Genomic DNA, 8,502 nt, shown 5'->3' on the forward strand with positions numbered 1-8,502 from the left:
ATTACAATAGTGCTGGTGTGATTAAATGATGGAAGCATCAGGGAAAATGCATCTGGTTAAGGATCACACAGATTTCTGGCATATGTTTATTGTTACGTACGGACTCTTAATGGACTTGAACAAGAAGCAAGTGCAGGTCAACGTCTTTATTTACAACTAAAGCCAACGTACAAGAAAACGGGAAACAATGTCTAAACATAAAACTTGAACCGAAGCATGAAACATGAAACTAGAGCATGGCATGGAAATACTACCGCTTAGCACTATTACACATTTAAACATTTACTCATCTATCGTTTAACTAGAACTAGAACTAATCAACATATAATACTGCGTGCCGTGCGCAGCAACGCGAGGGGTTTAAATAACAAATGTAATTACCTTGAATGCTGACAGCTGGTAACAATTGAGACGCGCCCTCGCATATCCGATAACTAAACAAGGCGGAGACAAAACAGAAACAAACGCACATGTCCATTGTAAACAAAGTCTCCATGGTTCCTATGCAACTTGCAAGCATGTGCTCGCTCTGGTTCGTGCATGTGCCCACCCTCCGGTTCTCCCTGCACATCACTGCCGCAGCGCCATCTGCCACCGAGATTGTGACAGAACCCCCCACCAAAGGCGCCTCCCGGGGTGCCAAAGACCACACCCCTCCAATGGAGGTCCTGGTCCCCTGGGTAACCTGTCCTTCGCTGCACCAGGAAACTGGGCGGCCTACGCTGGGCAGCAGACAGGCGGAGCACCGCCCCCAGCCAGGCCGGGGCACAAGGCGACATCCACCGTGGGGCTGGAGATCGGGGCGATGTCCTCAGTGGGGCTGGAGCTCAGAGAGACATCCTCTGTGGGGCTGGAATGCAGAGAGACGTCCTCTGCGGGGCTGGGACGCAGAAAGATGTCCTCTGTGGGACAGGACAGCGGGACAGCTTCCTCGGCGGACAAGAGAGCGGGACAGCTTCCTAGGCAGGACAGGACAGCTTCCTCAGGCAGGGACCCCAAGGTCACCTTGTTGATCTCGGGCTGGGACCCCAAGGTCACCTCGTTGACCTTGAGCTGGGACCCCGAGGTCGCCTCATTGACCTCGGGCTGGGGCTCTGGAGCTGAGACCTCCCCGTAGGTCTCCAGCTGGAGCTCTGAGGTCACCATGTTGACCTCAGACGGGAGCTCTGAGATCGCCACGTTGACCTCAGTCTGGAGCTCCGGAGCTGAGACCTCCCCGTAGATCTCCAGCTGGAGCTTTGTGGTCACCAGGTTGACCTCAGGCGGGAGCTCCGAGGTCGCCACATTGACCTTGGGCTGGGGCCCCGAGGTCGCCTTGTTGACCTCGGGCAGGGACCCCCCAGGTTGCCTCGTTGACCTCGGGCAGGGGCCCTGAGGTTGCCACGTTGACCTCGAGCTGGGACTCCAGAGTTGAGACCTCCCCGTAGGTCTCAAGCTGGAGCTCTGAGGTCGCCAGATTGACCTCAGGCAGGAGCTCTGAGGTCGCCACATTGACCTCGGGTTAGAGCTCCGGAGCTGAGACCTCCCTGTAAGTCTCCAGCTGGAGTTCCGAGGTCGCCACATTGATCTCAGGCTGGGGCTCTGAAGGTGCGGTTACCCCCTTTACATGCATATAGTAGTGGGTGAACAGCAGGGTAGGTTTGTCTGCCAGGCTGACCACCCCCCAAAGATGTTCTAGGTCGGCCTTCGATTCCGGACTCCTGAACAGCATCATGAATTCTCTCACGAATTGTGCTACACTATCGAGGCTCCTACATTCCTTAGCCAATAGAAGCTGCACCTACTGATGGGCCGGTCCAAAGAGCCAGGACCACATGAATTGGAGCCATTGCTTCTCTTCTGGCTTGGGGTCTAATAGGCTGGAGAAATAGAATTGGCAATCCACAAGGAAATATTCTGGATAGCCGAAAAATCCGTCGAATGGATCAGGATGCTTCATAAATGTGCACTGTGGAAATTGAATTGAGTCCAAAGTGGGGACGGTTGGTGTAGACTTCCGGGCCCGACATTTTCTCCGTTCTCCCGCTGCTCCCATGGTTTTGGCGCAGTATTCTGTTACGTACGGACTCTCAATGCACTTGAACAGGAAGCAAGTGCAGGTCAACGTCTTTATTTACAAGTAAAGCCGATGTACAAGAAAACGGGCATGAAACATGAAACTAGAGCATGGCATGAAAATACTACCGCTTAGCACTATTACACATTTAAACATTTACTCATCTATCGTTTAACTAGAACTAAGGCATGGAACAAGAAACTAGAACAAAACATGGAAACGCTACTGCATGGCACCATTACACATATCAACATATAATACTGCGCGCCGTGCACAGCAACGCAAGGTGTTTAAATTACAAATGTAATTACCTTGAATGCTGACAGCTGGTAACAATTTAGACGCGCCCTCGCATATCCACCAATAACTAAACAAGGTGGAGACAAAACAGAAACAACCGCACATGTCCATTGTAAACAAAGTCTCCATGGTTCCTATGCAACTCGCGAGCATGTGCTCGCTCTGGTTCGTGCATGTGCGCGCCCTCCGGCTCTCCCTGCACATCGCCACCGCAGCGCAATCTGCCAGCGAAATCGTGACATTTATTAAGTCTCCCAGTTACTATGCTTACAAGAGACCCTGCAAAGATCTCCAAGGCAGCCACATACCTCAGTTTTAGGGGAAAAAGTGTAAAGTGGATGTGTAAAGACAAGATTAGTAATGGAGTATGTCTCAAAATAGTAATTACGGTACAACCAAAAATGAAAAACCCAAAATGTCTGGCCTAAACTCTTTGTGTCTATCTGTGACTTCGTGGCCATTTTGAAAATTTCAAAGCGCACTTCTGCTACGAAAGCGTAAGCTTTACGTAAGCAAGCGTAAGACTGCGCCTGAGCGCAGCCGTGTGTGATCGTGTCCTGTCGCAAAATGCAGTGAAAACTCTCACACGACGTTCATAGTGTGATTAAGGTGTTTACATGTCTGTAATACACATCGATAATGCGACTAAAACAGGAGTACTCCACCTGTCTTAATTCGATTAGAGCTTAATTCGAGTATGACCTTAATTAGATTAAGGTAAGTAAAAATTGCTGTTTACATAGTAGTTTCTTAATCAAAGTATGGTCTTAATTGGGTTAAGAGTGGATTATTGTTGTCCATGTAAACGCAGCTACTGTGAACATACTAGACTACTGTCATTTGAGACATATCCTGACTTGGATGTTAATTTATTCAACCCCAGTTATATGGACTGAGATATAAATCTCTAATACACGTACCACATGTTCCACACGCAGGATACAACCTACATCAAGGCAATACTCTGCTAGAAATTGCTATTCACTGAAAGTAACAAGCTGCTGTAGTTTTAGCTCAGTCTTTGGTCATTTCTGTCTGGGGGACCAGAAAACATAAAGGCTTTTTTTTTTTTTTTTGCCAAACTCTGTCCAAACCTTTGGAAGTAACAATAAATGTCATGATTACAGGATACAAATGTAGATCAATAATATGCAGTCTTCCTATATATAAAAACATACCAATGCCAAAGACATTAAGTTAGAAATGCAATGTAACATGAACATTTGCTGGAACAACTGCAACTCAGTTGTTACTGGTGATAATTAGGTCTTTTGACTAGTGAAAATATTTATACTCCCAGCCTAAATAATGGCTAAATTTTTTTCTTCTGATTCTGTAACATCAAGTGAGAAGTGTAACCACATATGACATCAGAAAATGCCTTGCCCTGGATCCATACTGAGAACACTGCAACACCTGCTCCCCTACCCTCCAACTGGCATAAATCAACATTCTCACATGAGTACAAAAAAAAATCAGCATTACCAAAATGTTTGCAAGTCTGGAGAAAATGTTTAGTTCAGTTAGGCCTATGAAAACACTTATACATAACTTTATTTTTACAAAAGAAATTGCTTATGCTTATCTTCTGCTTATGATTTTGTCCGCTGAGGTCCTACCGTGGGAAGGCTATGTGTGTCTTGCTGTGGTTCAGGACCTATATCAGCCATTTGTACAACCAGGATATCAGCTGGAACAACCAGGATATCAGCTGATGGGTGAGGCTGGAACTCCCTGAAATATAAACCGCAACAGGTAAGACACATTTGAGACCTGGCACTAATTCAAGTACTTTCTTTCCTTGAAATCTAAAAATATGCAGTTAGTGTTCTGTTTCATTAATTAAATAAGTATTTAGTTTTTAAATACACAGTCTGTCAGAGTATAAATGGTATGGTTGAGGGTTTTGATTTCTTGAGTTAGCTAAATGTTTATTAAATACATAAGTGTCAGCAGTATATTTTACCATTACATTAGAGACCTTGTTTCATATGTCTGATTTAGGATTAGCCTTTAATTGTTTACACAGTAAATAGGAGCTCAGATTTTAAGGTTCAGAAACAGTGATCTGAATGTTCTAAGTTAAATTAACTAAATTAACTTAACTTTAAAATACATTTTATTTTTAAGCAAAGTGTCTGCACGTTAATCTAACTGCAAATTAAAAATATATAATTTAAACATTAATAAAAACTACCTTGAACACTGAAAAAATCACATTTGTTACCTGTCCCCACTGTATAACACTTTAACATTAAATGTAATGATTAAAATCCTTCAGAATGTTTTTTTTTTTGCATTGTTATGACTCCATATCTCATGTATGGTTTACATAATTTTTTTTCATAAGAAATCCATAACAGTTTAGTTAAAATACACATTTTAGTCTTTCCCCAGGTTTTCACTTATTCCTGTTACCCTAACATATCCCCCTGTCTTAAAAGTGTGGAACATTTCACAAGTCACATGTTCACCAGGAAGTTGTATCATCTGGATGTTCTGAAGGCCATGGGAAGGCCAAAAGTAAGTTCTCTCATTTTCTTTTCTGTATATTTTATATTGTAGCTATGACTGAGAAGGTTAATCTCAGCGTACAGTCCTGTTATCTAAATTGTTTACTAGATGTTATTTGTTTATATTAAAAATACAAATTTTTGGTAAATCACTGTGCTCAGTGTCCTCATGCTATTTTTCATGTATGCCATGTGGCTATATTTCATGTATTTGCTAATTCTATGCTAAAAACTCAGCCCTGTTACTTTCAGTCCTGTTACTTTTATAAAGAGAAGGCTTCTTAGACAAGGTCGGGCAAGTTTGTTTTCATGAATTTAATGCAATTCTAGCTAAAACAGTAGTTTTTCCAACTGAACCATTTAGTATTTTGTAGACGAGCAAGAATATTTTCAAACTGATCTTAGGCAGTCTACTGATAGTCAATGCAGAAATCTCAGGACTTAATATATCTTCCTAATATCTTCAAATAATATCTTCAACTTTCTGTCTTTGTCTTTCTTACTTTTTGTAGAAGAAGAAGGAGAGAACCCATACTATACAGGAGCCAGAAACCCACACTCACACAAAACATACACAAATGCACTTTCATACACCTGCACGCTCACACGCATGTACATACGGACACACGTTCTTGTTACGTTCTCATTATGTACCTAATGTTCAATCTCATTACCCAATGTTCATTCTTGTTACCCGATGTTTACTGAAAAGTTATGTTCAGTTATGTTTGGTCCATCATTTATCCAGTTGTTTAATAAATTATATGATAAAAAATGGGTCTCCTTTAAAAGGAAAAAATGGCTTTGCATTTTTTAGAAAAAAAGACAACTTGCGTGCATAGCCTATATAGTGACTTTTTTTTTTGTGACAAATATTAATAATTTGAATGTGTAACCAACCATCTCTTTAAAATAAACACTTTCTTGAGGGGAAAACAAAGGAATTGGTTAAGAAGCTTTTCCCTTTGATTTCTTAAAATATTTAAGCGCTCTGACTAAAGACATCTTGGAAAGGATGAGGGAACACCACCTTAAGCTTAACTTGGCAAAAACAGAGCTTCTTGCGATCCCTGCCTGCTGCTCAATCAAACACAACCTCACTGTACAGCTTGGCTTAAACCAGGGCAACCAGAAACCTTTGGGTGACTTGGTGAACACTTGATGTTTACAGACCACTTTTCAACAACTGCACAGTCCTGAAGGTTCATTCTTTATAACATCAAGAGAATCAGACCCTATCTCGCTGAACAGGCTTCACAGGTACTAGTCTAGGCTCTTCTTATCTCAAAACTGGACTACTGCAATGCTCTACTTCTTGACCTTCCATCCAGCTCCAAAAAAAAACCCTTCAGATGATTCAGAATGCAGCAGCATGCCTTGTTTTCAACCAATGATTTGTTGTTAAGACCATTAAAATTTTTGCCATTTTAGGCTTTGCCCATTTGTTTTGCTCAGGAGGGTAAGCGTTGAACTGTGTTTCCTTGACAAGCCATTATGAGTTATTATTGACCACCAAAGAACTAATAAATCAACAGCTTGTTGGCCAGCTAAAGTTCCGCTATGAAACAAGAGTTTGTTTTCTCCTGCCTATGTCCAGTCATCTATTTTGTAATCCGCATGATCCAGTTATCCCATAGACATACATAGACACCCCATTGGCTGCCATTTTGATCTGGGCAAGACTGCCCTTAGGGCAGTGCCCTATAAACAAATACAAGTAAATGGGGGAGCTGTAGTTTTTCTGGATAAAAAGCACAATAACATTTACATTTCTCAAACGATTTCAGTGGTTCATGATCTACATGGAGTACAAAAAATAGTTGTCACCAGTTACTTAGAATCTCGATAGTTATGCTTGGAAAATTATTCACTGTCATAAGGAATTGTGAAAACTCCCGCTTGTCAAGCATAGATTTAGCTTATTTTTCTTGGTTAATAAATGCTGAGATGTCCCTAATTTAATATAATTTAATGCACATGAAACATGCATAGTTTTTTCATTGTGGAAATGTATTTTTCTGTCTTCAACCGCATCTTTTAGTTTTTCTTATGCTCCAGGTCAGAATTCTGTTAACAAAGCTTGTTCATTTTAAAATACTGAAAAAAATCGAAATAGTGCATCTTTAAATACTAATAATTGACCATCATTGTAGCAAAATGGAACAAAATCAGCAAATATAAACCAAACAATGAGACACTGACAGTCAGTCTGCTTTCTATATTTTATTAGCAATAAAAGGATACAGATTTACTCCAAAACAGTCACAGTGGTAAAAACATTTATGTGATGACAATAATAATAATAATAATAATAATAATAATAATAATAATAATAATAATAATAATAATAAATATGAAAATAGCTGCAAGTGACAATTATTGGGGTTCAAGCCATTTAGGACCCTTAAAGACATTAAAAGATATTACTTTTAATCCTACAAGGAGTGACAAGAAACAAAATGCTTATTCCAGGTCTCCCCTTTATAATACCATTTTCACATTTCACACACATTTTGTTGTTAATATAGATACATGGAATAAATGATGGGTAAGAAAATGCTTACTTCAGGTCTCCTCTTTATAATATTCTTTCCCAATCTCACTGTAATCATAATGTGATATAATTGCAAACCCTGATATCACAAATGAACAAATGAAGTGATAAACTTTGACAAAATGTGATTGGTAATGTTTTTATAACGATTTTTTAAAAATGTCTAAATATGATTTCAAAAGAAAAACCTGGGTTCTATATTATTGTGCGGAATGACCCAAAGAGTAGTCCTCTGCTGCCATCTAGTGGTTATAATAACAATTTTAGGATTGACAGCAGTGGTCCTAGAGGCAAAGTTGTTCAGAATGATGAGGTCTAATGTATGATACAAAGAATATCTGTATGTCTGAAACAGTGAATAATATACAATCATTTACCCACCATTTACATAGCCATTTTCAAGTTTTTTTTTTCACTATTATAGCACCACCAAGTGGCCAAACTTCTCCATTTTTGAGAAGTCTCCTCAGATAGAGACCTTACATATGTACCCCAAGTTTGTTGAAAATTTCTCATTCCATTTAAGATCGTGAGCTATGATGGAAGATCTAAGAGATCTAAGAGTGCCACCTAATGGCTGATTAATAAAACAACAACTTTGCACAAACCTCTTAGACCAAGAGTCAAACAGGTCCACCAAGTTTCTTTTCAATGAGCCATTGGTAACCTTGTCTAATAGCTACTGAAATTTGATTAGTCGATGGTGGCCATGTTTTGCAACATACGTGAAAGTGGTCATAGAAAGTGATGGGAACTGAGACAAAGACACTGTATGCAAATTTTGTTTCAGATTAAGTCAGTCGGATCAACAGTTCCATAGTTACAGCCAATTTCAAGTTTTTTCAGTATTATAATGCCACCATGTGGCAAAACTGGGCCAACTTTTCTGGGCGACCATAGATTGTCTTCAAACATAACCACGCCAAGTTTGATGAAGATATCTCATTGCATTCAAGAATTATATCCATTTACGTAAAAGTGGCCACACCTACTTCCAGTGTTTTCACATACCGTAGGTACCTCAAGTCGAAAGTTTAAACACTCCATAGAATTGTTTGGCACTGGTTTGGTCCCGATCG

This window comes from Ictalurus furcatus, chromosome 11 (genome assembly GCF_023375685.1).
Source record: "Ictalurus furcatus strain D&B chromosome 11, Billie_1.0, whole genome shotgun sequence".
NCBI lineage: Eukaryota > Metazoa > Chordata > Actinopteri > Siluriformes > Ictaluridae > Ictalurus > Ictalurus furcatus.